We start from the raw sequence: 17,619 nt of genomic DNA, 5'->3' as shown, positions 1-17,619 counted from the left end.
GGTATTATTTCTTCTTTGAATGTTTGGTAGAATTCCCCAGGAAAACCGTCCGGGCCTGGAGTTTTGTTATTTGGAAGGTTGTTTATCACTGACTCAATTTCTTCATAATTAATTGGCCTGTTTAAGAAATCAATTTCTTCCTGTTTCAATCTTGGTAGTATATAGGTTTCCAGGAAGGATTCCATCTCTTCCAGATTGCTTAGTTTATTGGCATATAGCTGTTGATAAAAATTTCTAATAATCCTTCCAATTTCAATGGTGTTCATCGTGACCTCTCCTTTTTCATTCATAATTTTAATAATCTGGGTCCTTTCTCTTTTCTTTTGGATAAGTGTTGCCAGTGGTCTGTCAATTTGATTGATTCTCTCAAAGAACCAGTTTCTAGTCCTCTTGATCTGTTCTATTGTACTTCTGGTTTCTGCTTGATTGATTTGAGCTCTAATTTTGGTCAACTGCTTCCTCATGCGTGGATTAGGCCTGTCCCTCTGTTGCTGTTCCAGCTTCTTGAGGTGAGAATATAAAAACTGCATTTTAGATTTTTCTATTCTTTTGAGTGAGACTTGGATGGCTGTGTATTTTCCCCTTAGGACTGCCTTTGCAGTATCCCATAGGTTTTGGACTGTTGTATTTTCATTCTCATTGGTCTCCATAAATTGTTTAATTTGATTTTTGATTTCCTCGTTTATTGAGTCATTCCTGAGCAGGATGGTTCTTAGTCTCCAAGTGTTTGAGTTTCTTCCAAATTTTTCCTTGTGGTTGAGTTCCAATTTCAGAGCGTTGTGGTCTGAGAATATGCAGGGGATAATTTCAATCTTTTGGTATCGGTTGAGACCTGTTTTGTGTCCCAGAACATGGTCTATTCTTGAGAATGTTCCATGGGCATTAGAATAGAATGAGTATTCCTTGGTTCTGGGGTGTAGTGTTGTATATATATATATATATATATATATATATATATATATATATATATATATATATGAGGTCCAACTCGTCAAGTATGGCATTCAAGGCCTTTGATTCTTTGCTTAGTTTTTGCCAGGTGTTCTGTCTATTTCTGAGAGTGGAGTGTTGAGGTCCCCTACTATTAATGTATTTTTATTTATATGTCTCTTTATTCTGGTTAAGAGTTGGCTTGTGTATCTTGCTGCTCCCCTGTTGGGGGCATATATATTTATAATTGTCATATCCATTTGTTGAATACTTCCTTTAAGAATAATATAGTGCCCTTCTGCGTCTCTAACTATAGTCTGTAGTTTAAAATCCAATTTATCTGATATGAGAATTGCTACTGCAGCTTTCTTTTGAGGTCCATTTGCGTGAAAGATGGTACTCCATCCCCTTACTCTCAGTCTGAATGCATCTTTGGGTTCGAAATGAGTCTCTTGTAGACAGCAAATGGATGGGTCATTTCTTTTTATCCAATCTGCAACCCTGTGGCGTTTATGGGAGCATTTATGCCATTCACATTAAGACTGAGTACTGAGAGATATGATTTTAATGATGCCATGTTGCCAGTAAAGTCTTTGTTTGTATTGGCTGTGACTTTCTGTTCTGTATCACTCTTGGGGCCTTTTTACTTTTATAGAACCCCCCGTAATATCTCCTGTAGGGCTGGTTTCGTGGTTACGAAATTGGTTAGTGACTGGCGATTCTGAAATGTCTTTATTTCTCCATCAATTCTGAATGACAGCCTTGCTGGATAAAGGATCCTTGGCTGCATGTTTTTCTCTGAAAGAGCTTTAAATATGCTCCCCCAACCCTTTCTCTCATTCCAGGTCTGTGTAGACAGGTCTGACGTAATTCTGATGCCTTTGTCTTGGTACGTGAGAAATTTCTTTGCCCTGGCCGCTTTCAATACTGTATCATTGGATCTAATATTTGCGAAATGCACTATGACGTGACGTGGCGTAGGTTTGTCGTGGTTGAGCTTGGGAGGGGTCCTCTCTGCCTCTTGGACATGAATGTGTGTTTCCCTTGCTAGATTAGGGAAGTTTTCAGCTACAATTTGTTCAAATATCTCTTCTAGACCTCTGTTTTTCTCCACCCCCTCGGAGATGCGATGATTCTAACATTGGATCATTTCATTGAGTGAGTAATCTCCCGTAACCTACATTCGTGGGCTTGGATTTTTTCAAGAGCAGCTTCTATTTTGGTTTTTTCCTCTATTAACCCATCCTCCAATTCACTAACCCTTTCCTCTGCTTCGGTGACCCTGGCCATCAGAGCCTCTAGTTTTGCCTGCATTTGGCTCATAGAATTTTTAATTTCTGTCAAATTCGCTCTCATTTCCGCCCTTAGGGATTCTATATTCTCAGTAACATTTTCCTGAATACTTTTTTCAAGTCTACTCATCATCTTGACCATTGTTACTCTGAATTCCATTTCTGATAATTTGGTTACATCCATATCCGTTATTTCTGTGGCAGAGGCCACAGACTCACTGTCTTTTCTTTGCTGGAGGGGGGGCTTCTGCTTCTTGTCATTCTGATGAGGAGAGGTTGCGGGGTTGTCCAGAGCCCAAATTATTGACTGGGTCCCAGGCCGTACCCCTTTTTTATAGGGATCTTAGGGATGTGGGCTTCTTCTTTAAAGATTTTATTTATTTATTTATTTATTTATTTATTTATTTATTTATTTCTGTGGCAGCCAACCAGCGAGAGAGGGAACAGAAACAGGGGAGTGGGAAAGGAAGAAGCAGGCTCCCAGCGGAGGAGCCCGATGAGAGACTCCTTTCCGGAACGCCGGGATCATGCCCTAAGCTGGAGACAGGCGCTCAATGACTGCGACACCCAGGCGCCCTGGTTTGTGGGCTTCTTGATTTTTTAGCTTGCCTTCTGTGTTCTGGGGGAGGGTCCTTCCGCGCTGATACTCAGGCAACCCTGTTTGGGTAGAGTCTCTGTGTCCCCTGTGAGGGGGAATGGGGATGGGCATTCTCTGAGTCGGTATTTCCAGGCTTTTGTTCTCTGGCGGCTTTCCCTGGCAGTTTGCTGTGCCTCTTCTGATAGTCAGAGCAGCAGTGGCCGAATTTCTGCCTCTGTCACGGAACAGAGGGATTGCGGCCCATTCTCTACTAATGTTCTGGCCACTTTAACTCTGTTACTGTTGGTGCTGCTCAAACCTGCAGTGTCCCGGGATGTGTGCCCCACACCCGGCGTCCCAGCCCTCACTTCCAGGGCTGGCATGTCTCTGTCCTTTGTGTTTCTAACACCACCAGCCGCCAGCCACCCCACGTGTGCTCCCGGAGCTCCCGGTCTCAGTATGGATCCAGTGAGCGCACCGGGATTCCGGTGTTCCGCGAGATGCCTGGTGGTGCACGCACCTGGCTCACGGTCTCAGTCTGCTGTTTTGCGGGTGCTGTCTGCGAGCCCCGCCCGCTCCCCCGTGCAGGTGGCTGCTTCCCGGCGCCCGAACACGGTGGCTCCCTCCCCCTTCCGCTTATCTTCCGATATCTGTGCAAGGTTTCATGGCTCCCCGCTTCGTACCTCAATACTCAGCGCTGGAGATGTTCATTTGTAGAGATCCAGATGCATCTTCCTGCGTCTCAGGCTGGTTCCGTGGTTGTTTAGGCTGGTCTGGTACCTATCCAGCTCGACTCAGGGGACCGGCTGAAAAAGGTGTCCTAGCGGTCTCTCTTGATCGAGTTCTGGCCCTTGTGTTGTGTCACCTTGGGATTTATGGGTCCTGGCTCCCTGTTGTGGGGACTGCTCACACTCTACAGTCACACACACACAGGACACCGTGGTCTCCTGGCTTGTGTTATTCCCCTGTCTTTCTCAGCCCCGCCATCCTGGTTATGCTGGGAATGAATCCAACCCAAGTAGCCAGATCAGTGAACTTTTCCCTGCAAAGTGCAGAAATGCCAATTCTTAAGTCTCCCATGGACAAACAATATATATAAATATTAAGATACATATATATTCATATATCTATAAATATATATATATTTATATGGTACACCCCCCAAATTAGCAAAAGGATAAACCAACACTTCACAAAAGGAAGTGTACACAAAACAACAAAAGTTGGGCATTTTTATATCAAGCATGGAAGCCTTATTTTTCCTGTACCTCCTGCATCATTATTTGGTTGTTTCTTTTCTATGTGGTCTGATAGGGGATGAGGCATCTTTTATTGATATTCTTGGGCTTTGGGTATTGTTCTTTCCTTTGACAAACCCAAGGGGCACTCACTGATCCTCAAATTGGAATTCATCCGCTGAGCAAAGGGGTCCACAGTCCATGCTCTATAATCTTGCCCACACCATGACAGTTCTATTGTTTTGTAATAGGTAATTTTCTTCATATCATTCTGTCTTCGGGCATCATATCATATACACATTTATTTCATCGTGCTCTGTCCTCACTGTTATGATACATGATTCAAAAGTGCATGGACCTCACTTTCCTGGTTCACATTTGTTTTTTTTTTCACCAAGTTATGTGAATATATGTGCTTAATATAAAAAGACCTAAGAATCTGAAAAGTTAGAGAATGAAAAAAATGAAGGCATCACAAAACCAGGTTAAAATATAAAATGAGTAGTTTCAAAACAACTGTCCTCGGTGAATTTGTATAAAAAACCAAAACGAACTGAAATGGGTTATAAAATAGCAATCATCAATGATATCAATGTGGATTAGTAAGTAAATTAGAAAAACCATAGATATGAAAGAATATAACATGTCATGTTTCCAGAATGTTCTGGCCCATGGTAGATCCTCAGGTTTTATTTGTTAAATGTGCCAGGAATTAGGTCTCAAATTATAAGGACATTTACCACATGGCAAGGTTGTATTTCTTATTCATTGGAAAAGGTTGAATTGCTCAACAAAGGCTGGCATAAAAGGGTACCTGTTTGGAAGAATATGAAATTGGTCCATTGTCTCAGATCTTACTAAAACTCAGAGGATTATGACCTCAGGGTAAGTGTAACCCTACAATATATTAGAACATCAAGAAAACTACACAGAAAACCTACAGTTGGGCAACACCACTTAAATATAACAAGAAACTCAGAAGTAAGTCGGTAGACATATTTAAATAAAATGTCAATTTTTTATGGTCAAAATAGGTTCCAAAAGTCAATTGAAAATAAGGATCTGAAAAAGTTATTTAAAATGATGATAGTTTTTTAAAAATAAAAGAAAGAGGGAGAAAGAGAATAATGTATGGGCATATAATAAAAAAAACAATGAGAATGGTCATCAAATATATGAAGTTCGCTGAAACTGAGGGATAGTTTAATAACAGTAAGAAACGTCTCTATTGGTTAAGATGGTGGAGGAGTAGGGGACCCTTTTTCAGCCGGTCCCCTGAGTCGAGCTGGATAGGTACCAGACCAGCCTAAATAACCATGGAATCTGCCTGAGACGCAGGAAGATACATCTGGATCTCTACAAATGAACATCTCCAGCGCTGAGTATTGAGGTACGAAGAGGGGAGCCGTGAAACCGGCGCACAGATATCGGAAGATAAACGGAAGGGGGAGGGAGCTGCTGTGTTCGGGCGCCGGGGAGCGGCAGCCACCTCCACAGGGGAGTGGGTGGACTCACGGACAGCACCCGCGAGAGAGCGGAGTACTGAGACTGGTGAGACGGGAGCGTGCGCCACTAGGCATCTCGCGGAACACCAGAAAATCCGGTGTGCTAACGGGATCCAGACTGAGACCAGGAGCTCCCGGAGCCCACAAGGGGCGGCTGGCGGCTGGCGGGCCACCTGCACGGGGGGGGGGGGGGGGGGGGGGCAGGCGGACTCGCGGTCACGGTCAGCACCCACGAAACAGCAGACTGAGACCCTGAACCGGGTGCGTGCGCCAACAGGCTCCTCACGGAACTCCGGAATCCCGTTGTGCTCACCGGGCATAGACTGAGACCCGGAGATACCGGAGTGCGTGGGGGCGGCTGGCGGCTGGCGGTGTTAGAAACAAAAGGGCAGAGAAGCGCCGGCCCTGGAAGTGAGGGCAGGGATGCCGGGTGTGGGGCGCACATCCCGGGACACTGCAGGGTTGAGCAGCACCAACAGTAACAGAGATAAAGTGGCCAGAACATCAGTGGAGAACGGGCTGCAATCCCTCTGTTCTGTGACAATTCAGCCTCTGCTGCTCTGACTCTCAGAAGAGGCATAGCAGACCGCCAGGGAAAGCCGCCAGAGAACAAAAGCCTGGAAATACCAGCTCACAGCCTGTCCATCCGCATCCCCCCTCACAGGGGACACGGAGACTCTACCCAAAGAGGGTTGCCAGAGTATCGGTGTGGCAGGCCCCTCCCCCAGAACACAGAAGGCAGGCTGAAAAATCAAGAAGCCCACAACCCAGGGCACCTGGGTGGCGCAGTCATTGAGCGCCTGTCTCCGGCTTAGCGTGTGATCCCGGTGTTCCGGAAAGGAGTCCCTCATCGGGCTCCTCCGCTGGGAGCCTGCTACTTCCTCTCCCACTCCCCTGTTTCTGTTCCCGTTCTTCTGAATGTCTGGCTCTCCCTCCAGATAAATAAATAAATAAAACCTTTAAAGAAGAAGCCCACATCCCTACGATCCCTATAAAACAAGGGGTACGGCCTGGGACCCAGTCAATAATTTGGGCTCTGGAAACCCCGCAACCTCTCCTTATCAGAATGACAAGAAGGAGAAGCCCCCCCACTGCAGCAAAGAAAAGAAAGTGAGTCTGTGGCCTCTGCCACAAAATTATAGATATGGATGTAAACAAAGTATCAGAAATGGAATTCAGAGCAACGATGGTCAAAATGATGAGTAGAATTGAAAAAAGTATTAACGAAAAAGTTACTGAGAATATAGAATCCCTAAGGACAGAAATGAGAGCGAATCTGACAGAAATTAAAAATTCTATGAGCCAAATGCAGGCAAAACTAGAGGCTCTGACGGCCAGGGTCACCGAAGCAGAGGAAAGGGTTAGTGAATTGGAGGATGGGTTAATAGAGGAAAAAACCAAAATAGAAGCTGCTCTTGAAAAAATCCAAGCCCACGAATGTAGGTTACGGGAGATTACTCACTCAATGAAATGATCCAATGTTAGAATCATCGCATCTCCGAGGGGGTGGAGAAAAACAGAGGTCTAGAAGAGATATTTGAACAAATTGTAGCTGAAAACTTCCCTAATCTAGCAAGGGAAACACACATTCATGTCCAAGAGGCAGAGAGGACCCCTCCCAAGCTCAACCACGACAAACCTACGCCACGTCACGTCATAGTGCATTTCGCAAATATTAGATCCAATGATACAGTATTGAAAGCGGCCAGGGCAAAGAAATTTCTCACGTACCAAGACAAAGGCATCAGAATTACGTCAGACCTGTCTACACAGACCTGGAATGAGAGAAAGGGTTGGGGGAGCATATTTAAAGCTCTTTCAGAGAAAAACATGCAGCCAAGGATCCTTTATCCAGCAAGGCTGTCATTGACAATTCATGGAGAAATAAAGACATTTCAGAATCGACAGTACTAACCAATTTCGTAACCACGAAACCAGCCCTACAGGAGATATTACGGGGGGTTCTATAAAAGTAAAAAGGCCCCAAGAGTGATACAGAACAGAAAGTCACAGCCAATACAAACAAAGACTTTACTGGCAACATGGCATCATTAAAATCATATCTCTCAGTACTCAGTCTTAATGTGAATGGCATAAATGCTCCCATAAACGCCACAGGGTTGCAGATTGGATAAAAAGAAATGACCCATCCATTTGCTGTCTACAAGAGACTCATTTCGAACCCAAAGATGCATTCAGACTGAGAGTAAGGGGATGGAGTACCATCTCTCACGCAAATGGACCTCAAAAGAAAGCTGCAGTAGCAATTCTCATATCAGATAAATTGGATTTTAAACTACAGACTATAGTTAGAGACGCAGAAGGGCACTATATTATTCTTAAAGGAAGTATTCAACAAATGGATATGACAATTATAAATATATATGCCCCCAACAGGGGAGCAGCAAGATACACAAGCCAACTCTTAACCAGAATAAAGAGACATATAAATAAAAATACATTAATAGTAGGGGACCTCAACACTCCACTCTCAGAAATAGACAGAACACGCTGGCAAAAACAGTAAAGAATCAAAGGCTTTGAATGTCATACTCGACGAGTTGGACCTCATATATATATATATACAACACTACACCCCAGAACCAAAGAATACTCATTCTATTCTAATGCCCAAGGAACATTCTCAAGAATAGACCATGTTCTGGGACACAAAACAGGTCTCAACCAATACCAAAAGATTGAAATTATCCCCTGCATATTCTCAGACCACAACGCTCTGAAATTGGAACTCAACCACAAGGAAAAATTTGGAAGAAACTCAAACACTTGGAGACTAAGAACCATCCTGCTCAGGAATGACTCGATAAACCAGGAAATCAAAAATCAAATTAAACAATGTATGGAGACCAATGAGAATGAAAATACAACAGTCCAAAACCTATGGGATACTGCAAAGGCAGTCCTAAGGGGAAAATACACAGCCATCCAAGCCACACTCAAAAGAACAGAAAAATCTAAAATGCAGTTTTTATATTCTCACCTCAAGAAGCTGGAACAGCAACAGAGGGACAGGCCTAATCCACGCACGAGGAAGCAGTTGACCAAAATTAGAGCTGAAATCAATCAAGCAGAAACCAGAAGTACAGTAGAGCAGATCAACAGGACTAGAAGCTGGTTCTTTGAGAGAATCAATCAAATTGACAGACCACTGGCAACACTTATCCAAAAGAAAAGAGAAAGGACCCAGATTTTTAAAATTATGAATGAAAAAGGAGAGGTCACGATGAACACCATTGAAATTGGAAGGATTATTAGAAATTTTTATCAACAGCTATATGCCAATAAACTAAGCAATCTGGAAGAGATGGAACCCTTCCTGGAAACCTATAAACTACCAAGATTGAAACAGGAAGAAATTGATTTCTTAAACAGGCCAATTAATTATGAAGAAATTGAGTCAGTGATAAACAACCTTCCAAATAACAAAACTCCAGGCCCGGACGGTTTTCCTGGGGAATTCTACCAAACATTCAAAGAAGAAATAATACCTATTCTCCTAAAGCTATTTCAAAAAATAGAAACAATAGAAAAAATAGAAAGCTACCAAACTCATTCTATGAGGCCAAAATTACCTTGATCCCCAAACCAGGCAAAGACCCCCTCAAAAAGGAGAATTACAGACCGATTTCCCTAATGAATATGGGCGCCAAAATCCTCAACAAGATACTTGCTAATAGAATTCAACAGTACATTAAAAGGATTATCCATCACGATCAAGAGGGATTCATACCTGGGATGCAAGTGTGGTTCAATACTCGCAAATCAATCAGCGTGATACATCATATCAACAAGAAAAGACTCAGGAACCATATGATCCTCTCAATCGATGCCGAAAAATCATTTGACAAAATACAGCATCCTTTCCTGATTAAAACCCTTCAGAGTGTAGGAATAGAAGGTACATTTCTCAATCTCATAAAAGCCATCTATGAAAAGCCTACTGCAAATATTATTCTCAATGGGGAAAAGCTGGAAGCCTTTCCCTTTTAAAATCAGAAACTCGACAAGGATGCCCACTCTTGTCACTATTATTCAACATAGTACTAGAAGTCCTTGCAACAGCAATCAGAGGACAAAAAGGGATCAAAGGTATTCAGATGCAAAGAACAAGTCAAAATGTCTATTTTCGCAGATGACATGATGCTCTATATGGAAAACCCAAAAGAAGCCACTCCCAAACTATTAGAAGTTATAGAGCAATTCAGTAACGTGGCGGGATACATATCAATGCTCAGAAATCAGTTGCATTCCTATACACGAATAACAAGACCGAAGAAAGAGAAATTAGGGAATCCATCCCATTTACAATAGCACCAAAAACCATACGTTACCTTGGAATTAACTTAACCAGAGACGTAAAGGACCTATATTCTAGAAACTATAAATCACTCTTGAAAGACATTGAGGAAGACATAAAAGGATGGAAAGATATTCCATGCTCATGGATCAGAAGAATTAATATAGTTAAAATGTCCATGCTACCCAGAGCAATCTACACTTTCAATGCTATCCCGATCAAAATACCGAGGACATTTTTCAAAGAACTGGAATAGTCCTTAAATTAGTATGGAACCAGAAAAGGCCAGGAATCTCCAAGGAACTGTTGAAAAGGAAAAACAAAGCTGGGGGCATCACAATGCCGGATTTCGAGCTGTACTACAAAGCTGTGATCACAAAGACAGCATGGTACTGGCACAAAAACAGACACATAGACCAATGGAACAGAATAGAGAGCCCAGAAATGGACCCTCGGCTCCTTGGGCAACTAATATTTGACAAAGCAGGAAAAAACATACGGTGGGAAAAAGACAGTCTCTTCAATAAATGGTGCTGGGAAAATTGGACAGCTACATGCAAAAGAATGAAACTTGACCAATCTCTCACACCATACACAAAAATAAACTCCAAATGGATGAAAGACCTCAATGTGAGACAGGAATCCATCAAAATTCTAGAGGAGAACATAGGCAGCAACCTCTCCGATATCGGCCAAAACAACCTTTTTCATGATACATCCCCAAAGGCAAGAGAAACAAAAGATAAAATGAATTTATGGGACTTCATCAAGATTAAAAGCTTCTGCACAGCCAAGGAAACAAAAAAACTAAGAGGCAGCCCACGGAATGGGAGAAGATATTTGCAAATGACACTACAGATAAAGGACTGGTATCCAAGATCTACAAAGAACTTCTCAAACTCAATACACGAGAAACAAATAAACAAATCAAAAAATGGGCGGAAGATATGAACAGACACTTTTCCAATGAAGACATACAAATGGCTAACAGACGCATGAAAAAATGTTCAAAATCATTAGCCATCAAGGAAATTCAAATCAAAACCACACTGAGATACCACCTTACGCCTGTTAGAATGGCAAAAATAGACAAGGCAAGAGACAACAATTGTTGGAGAGGATGTGGAGAAAGGGGATCCCTCCTACATTGTTGGTGGGAATGCAAGTTGGTACAGCCACTCTGGAAAACAGTGTGGAGGTCCCTTAAAAAGTTAAAAATTGAGCTACCCTATGATCCAGCCATTGCACTACTGGGTTTTTACCCCAAAGATACAGACGTAGTAAAGAGAAGGGCCATATGCACCCCAATGTTCATAACAACAATGTCCACAATAGCTAAATCGTGGAAGGAGCCAAGATGCCCTTCAACAGATGACTGGATTAAGAAGTGTGGTCCATATATACAATGGAATATTACTCAGCTATCAGAAAGAATGAGTTCTCAATATTTGCTACAACATGGACGGCACTGGAGGAGATAATGCTAAGTGAAATAAGTCAAGCAGAGAAAGACAACTATCATATGATTTCTCTCATCTATGGAACATAAGAACTAGGATGATCAGTAGTGGAAGAAAGGGATAAAGAAAGGGGGGGTAATCAGAAGGGGGAATGAAACATGAGAGACTATGGACTATGAGAAACAAACTGAGGGCCTCAGAGGGGAGGGGGGGTGGGGGAATGGGATAGACCGGTGATGGGTAGTAAGGAGGGCATGTATTGCATGGTGCACTGGGTGTTATACACAACTAATGAATCATCGAGCCTTACATCGGAAACCGGGGATGTACAGTATGGTGACTAACATAATATAATAAAAAATCATTTAAAAAATAAATATGAATGTGCCCCCCCCCCAAAAAAAAGAAACGTCTCTATTACCAGCAGCCTGGGGAACAAACCTATAGTGACATTCTTTGTGGTTGGAACTTTTAAACTGGTAGCCAAGGGGTTACTGTGAATTCGCTGGTAGAAAAATAAGTTGTTACAAGGTTGAAGGCAGCTGTGTTCCAAATACTGATATTCTCTACCTCAGGGCTTCTCTGTCTCTGCATCATGGACATTCTGGCCAGAGCCCGCCCTGGGGTGGTGGGTGTCCCGTGCATTGTAGGGTGTTTATACATTACCTCCACGCACCCCTCTCCACTATGACAGGCGAGGCTGGCTCCAGACAGTGATCAATGACCCCCCCCCACAGGGGATAAAATCACACCCAATTAGAGCGACAGTTTGAGTTTAACAATCACAACATAGTTTTTCTAGCATTGCTATAATAGCAATTTAATGATAAAGAATACGAAAGACCTTCAAAAGTGTGAGTAGCGGTCACTCTGTGAAATTGACATTAGCACTGAATAAATTAATTAATCAGTCAACAAATAAACACAGGGATCTTTTGCTCTGGGCTAAGTGGAATTGGCTCTCAGGTGATGATCTGTCAATGTTCTTGGCTTCCATTCTCTCTGACCCTGTCATCCATGGTCCACTGGGGTGTTGGACTCACCTGGCTGGGTGTGTGACAGGAATGTGTCCTTATGGAAGTCTGAATTCCTCCTTGGACAGCAGATGATACAGATTAAAGCTCTAACCTCAGCTGAGACAGCAGGATGGAGTGAATCATTGGCCTCCAGCCAGAATTAGGCAGGACTTGGAACAAATAGACAAGAAGCATGGTCCTTCCCATCTGAGGTTGCACAGGCTGATGGACTGGGGACGAGGAGTTATTTATAGCTCCTTGTATCTGCTCATTATGTACATTTCCCTTTTGTGGCTCCAGTCTCCACGCAACTGATTCCCAAGTGGAAAAGTTTTCTGGACAGAAAGGATGTTTTCCTAATGGATCTCAGTTCCCAAAAGACAGGGTTAGAGGTCAAATGAATCCAGTTTTTGGTAATTCTTTTTTTATTCCTTTTACTCCCTTTCCCTGAACTTGCCCCCCTCCTGATGTCTGAATCTCCTAGCATCTTTTCTCAGCTCCAAGTTACAATTTTCTCCAAGTCTAAGACCTAGTAACTGGATTAGGTCTCTGTATTTATTTTAAATTTTTTAAAATTTTTTATTATGTTATGTTAGTTGCCATACAGTACAACATTCGTTTTTGATGTAGCATTTCATGATTCATTGTACACCCAGTGTATTAGGTCTCTTTATCTTCAAAGCATTGACATGTGGTGGGGACCCAGCCCTGCTGTCACCAGACAGGGTCTGTTCTTCTTTTCAATAAGGCAGAGAAGGGGGTTCTTCTGATAATAAACCTTGGCCACCACACACACTGGCTTCAGACACATTTGATCTTAGTTAGGAATTGCTTACTTTATACAAGTCAAGAGCTTCCACGTAGTTTTTTGTCGTAAGATGGTTGTAATTATAACAGACGTGTTTAGATCATGTTATGTACTATACCATGAGCTTCCATCTCATAGGGATTGTTTGATTTATTTTTATAAACATCTTATCCCTGAGGAAATACATTTATGGACTCCAATCTACATTGCAGACATGGTGCTTGGTGCTGTTAGTGATCTGTCCACACTGAATATCCGAGTATGTGGTGGCCTTGAGTGTCATTCTGTCAGGATGCTTCTAGTTCTCAAACTCTGTGGCATTGGTTTCAACCAGAAAATAATTTGCTCCTGGGGATGTCTGGTGATGTCTGAAGGGATGCTGCTGAACACCTGCAATCCAAAGGAAACCACCCCCAACATATTATCATACTGCCACAAATGTCAACCATAAAACATGAGAAATCCATTTAGACCAGCATCTCTCCAACCTCAATGTGCCTGTGAATCCACACAGGTCCCACTACAAAGGCAGAGTCTGGTCTCAGGGTCTCAGTGGCCCAGAGATTCTGCATTTGTAGCAAACTCTCAGGTGATGTTGATGTGCAGGTCCTGGTGTGTGGAGCACTCTCGGGTTAGCTAAGCTGTGATCCCATGTTAGAGGTAGGTGTAGGGAGTTTTAGGCTTTTGTACCAAATATTGTCATTGCATGAAATTTTGAATAAACCAGATATTCACTCATTCTTCAGGCTGTGTAAACTCTGTGTATTGCTTTCTTAAGTGACCAAAATAATAACTTATGAAAAAGACTTTGTAGTAGGCAGAGTAAGGCCCTCCCAAATGTGTCCACATCTTAATCCCCGGTACCTTCATGTTTTTTAGATTTTATTTAAATTCAAGCTAGTTAACATATAGTGTATTATTAGTTTCAGGGGTAGTATTTAGTGATTCATCAGTTGTGTACAACACCCAGTGCTTATTAAATCACGTGGCATCCTTAATGCCCATCATCCTGTTACCCCATCTGCCCACCCACCTCCCCTCCAGCAACCCTCAGTTTGTTCCCTATAGTTAAGAGTCTCTTATGTTTTGTCTCCCTCTCTGTTTTTATCTTATTTTTTTCCTTCCTTCCCCTATGTACATCAATTTTGTTTCTTAAATTTCACATATAAGTGAAATCATATGGTAATTGTCTTTTTCTGACTGACTTCTTTTACTTAGCATAAAACAATCTAGTTCCACCCACATTGTTTCAAACGGCAAGATTTCATTCTTTTGATGGCTGAGTAACGCTCCATTGTATATATGTACCACATCTTCTTTATCCATTCATCAGTTGATGGACATTTGTGTTATTTCCATATTTTGGCTATTGTGGACATTGCTGTTATAAACATTGGGGTTCATGTGCCCCTTCAAATCACTATATTTGTATCCTTTGTATAAATCCTTAGTAATCTAAATGCTGGGTAGTAGGGTAGACCCATACCAGCAATGAAATTGAATCCGTAATCAAAAATCTCCCAACAAATAAGAGTCCAGGGCCAGAGAGTTTCCAGGGAATTCTACCAAACATTAAATAAGAATTAATACCTATCCTTCTGAAACTTTTCCAAAAAATACAAATGGAAGGAAAACTTCCAAACTCGTTTTATGAGGCCAGCGTTACCTTGATACCAAAATCAGACAAAGATAACATTAAAAATGAGAATTACATACCAATATCCCTGATGAACATGGATGTAAAAATTCTCAAGATACTAGCTATTCAGATCCATCAGTACATAAAAACAATTATTCACCATGACAAAGTGGGATTTATTCCTAGGTTGCAAGGTGATATACCACATTAATAAAAGAAAAGGTAAGAACCCCTTAATCGATGCAGAAAAAGCATTTGACAAAATATAACATCCATTCTTGATAAAAACGCACAAGACAGTAGGAATGGAAGGAACATACCTCAACATCAAAAAGGCCATATAGGATAGACCCACAGCTAATTTCATCCTCAGTGGGGAAAAACAGAGAGCTTCTCCCCTAAGGTCAGGAACATGACAGGGATGTCCACTGTTGTCACTGTTGTTCAACATAGTACTGGAAGTCCTAGCCTGAGCAATCAGAAAACAAAAAGAAATAAAATGCATCAAGATCAGCAAGGAATAAGTCAAAATATCACTCTTTGCAAATGGCCAACAGACACATGAAAAAATACTCAACATCCCTCATCATCAGGAAAATACAAATCAAAACCACAAGGAGATACATCCTCACAACTGTCAGAATGGCTAAAAGTAACAACTCGTGTAAAAGAGGTGTTGGTGAGGATGTGGGAACGGGGAACCCTCTAGCACCAGTGGTGGGAATGCAGGCTGGTGCAGCCACTCTGGAAAACAATATGGAGGTCCCTCAAAAAGTTCAAAGTAGAACTATCCCCAGTACGTTTAAGGTGTTATTTTTTATAGCAAAGAAGGATTAAGGTAGCAGCTCGAACAGGGTTGCTAATCAGCTGCCATTAAGATAAAAAGATTAGCTGTGATTGTCCAGGCGGACAAAGGTAATCACAATGGTCCTCCAAATGTTAATGAGGGAGACAAAAGAGTTGATGTCAGACTTTGAAAATGCGGCCCTGCTGGCTCTGAAGGTGGAGGAAGAGCTGTGAGCCAAGAACGCAGGCAGCTCAAAATTGAGACTAGAATTGGAAAGAAAACAGATTCTTCCATGAGCGTCTGGAAAGAATTCAACCCTACAGACATGTCACTGTTAGCAGTGTGAGACTCCTTTCAAGCTTTTGCTTCCAGAAGTGTAAGAGTAGGTATGTGTTTGTTTTAAACAACTAGTGTGGGGATATTTTACAGCATCAGGAGGAATCCATATGGACATCATCAATAAAATTTTTGAGGATATTAAGTTTAATCTTTCCAATTTATTCATAGCTTCCCTTGGATGAGGGCAATTTACACTTAAAGAACCCACATTAATTAGAAAAAAAATTAAATCGATTTGGAGATATTCTGCCCCATCAGTTGGTACGGTGAATTCCTTGTGGCTTAAATATGCCTGTGGTCTCACTATGAGGCCTTTGAAGCTGTGTCATCGGAAAGGAACTCAGGATCAAAATTAAGGTCTCACATTATAATTTACAGCTTTGTGTCTATATTGCTGCATCCTTTCATTTCATATTGATTCAACCATTCATTCTTTTCAGTGCTATCCTCTCCAACTCTTCCTCAAGTTTCCTTCAACATAAAAGATGAAATCATAAATTGTCTCTGTGTGTACACATGGAGGGAATGTGCTTATTTGAAAGAAAAATGTGTACACACACACACACACACACACACATCACAACCACTATACTGGACTGCTTTCTTAGGAGTAAAAAACTAATTTCCATACATTTCATTCTTTTCATACAAGATTCATTTAACATATATTTAGTAATCCACACTGCCTTGAAAAATGAGGAAAGAGGCTCAGGGAGCTTAAATTTTTAATAATTACCTAACAAAGCAGTCGAAGCATACCTAACAGTCTTATACACAAATGGAAACTTGTACTATGTACTCTTCACTTTCGTGTAGCTCCTTTAATTCTTCAAATTCTATACTTTAAATATGCAGTTTATTGTGTGTCATTATACTCCAATAATTGAATTAAGTGGAAAATATCTATTGCACATGGCTAAGGGAAGGATCTAGAGCACAGGTAGCTGACTCTCCATTGAAGGTTTGGGAGAGAGATCTTCTAACATGTAGGAAAGTGGCATGAAATTCAAACAATTCATGTAAGTTCATTTAATTTCTAAATAGAAGAATACCTTACCTATAGAAATGTAGCAATAAGACGGTGAATTGGCCGAGACACAAAAGCACTACAGCCCCATACAACACGGTTGATGAATCTTAGAAACACAATTTAGAGATTCACTCCTGACCACAGACCCCCGAGGAGCCCAGCAGAGATCAGAAATGCTTCCCAGAAATTAATGCCATTTGATTGTAGAGACATTATTGATGAGGAGAACAAAGGCAAGAGAAATGCAGGTAAAAGTCAATCTCCTTACAATCTGCAGCCCCTGGTGAGTCCCTCAGACATTCAGAGCTTGACACCACCCCAGGAACTCATGGCTGCCTTGATGTTGGTATTTCATTAGAGACTGACAGCAACCTTATCTTGACAATAGCCAGAGCTCTAAGGTCCTGTAAACTTCACATTCAGCATCCAGAAATTCCTTAGAAACTTATATTATCTCTACCGCCCTCCCTCCACAAACTCAAAAGTATAGAATCAGCCATTCTTTATAATCCCAGTGAAGCTCTTCCTGCCCCAGTCCTGTCCCTGTGCTGTAATAAAAACAACTCTTTGCACCAAAATTGTTTCAAGAATTATTTCTTGAGCATCGTGTTCAGTCACCCCACATCAGTATGATATCCCATTTGACAAGGACAACCTGTTACACAGCAAGAGCTGACTGA

The sequence above is a fragment of the Ursus americanus genome, chromosome 14 (genome assembly GCF_024610735.1).
Source record: "Ursus americanus isolate L20-20 chromosome 14, mUrsAme1.1.p, whole genome shotgun sequence".
Lineage (NCBI taxonomy): Eukaryota > Metazoa > Chordata > Mammalia > Carnivora > Ursidae > Ursus > Ursus americanus.
Note: the sequence above shows the minus strand (reverse complement) of the source record.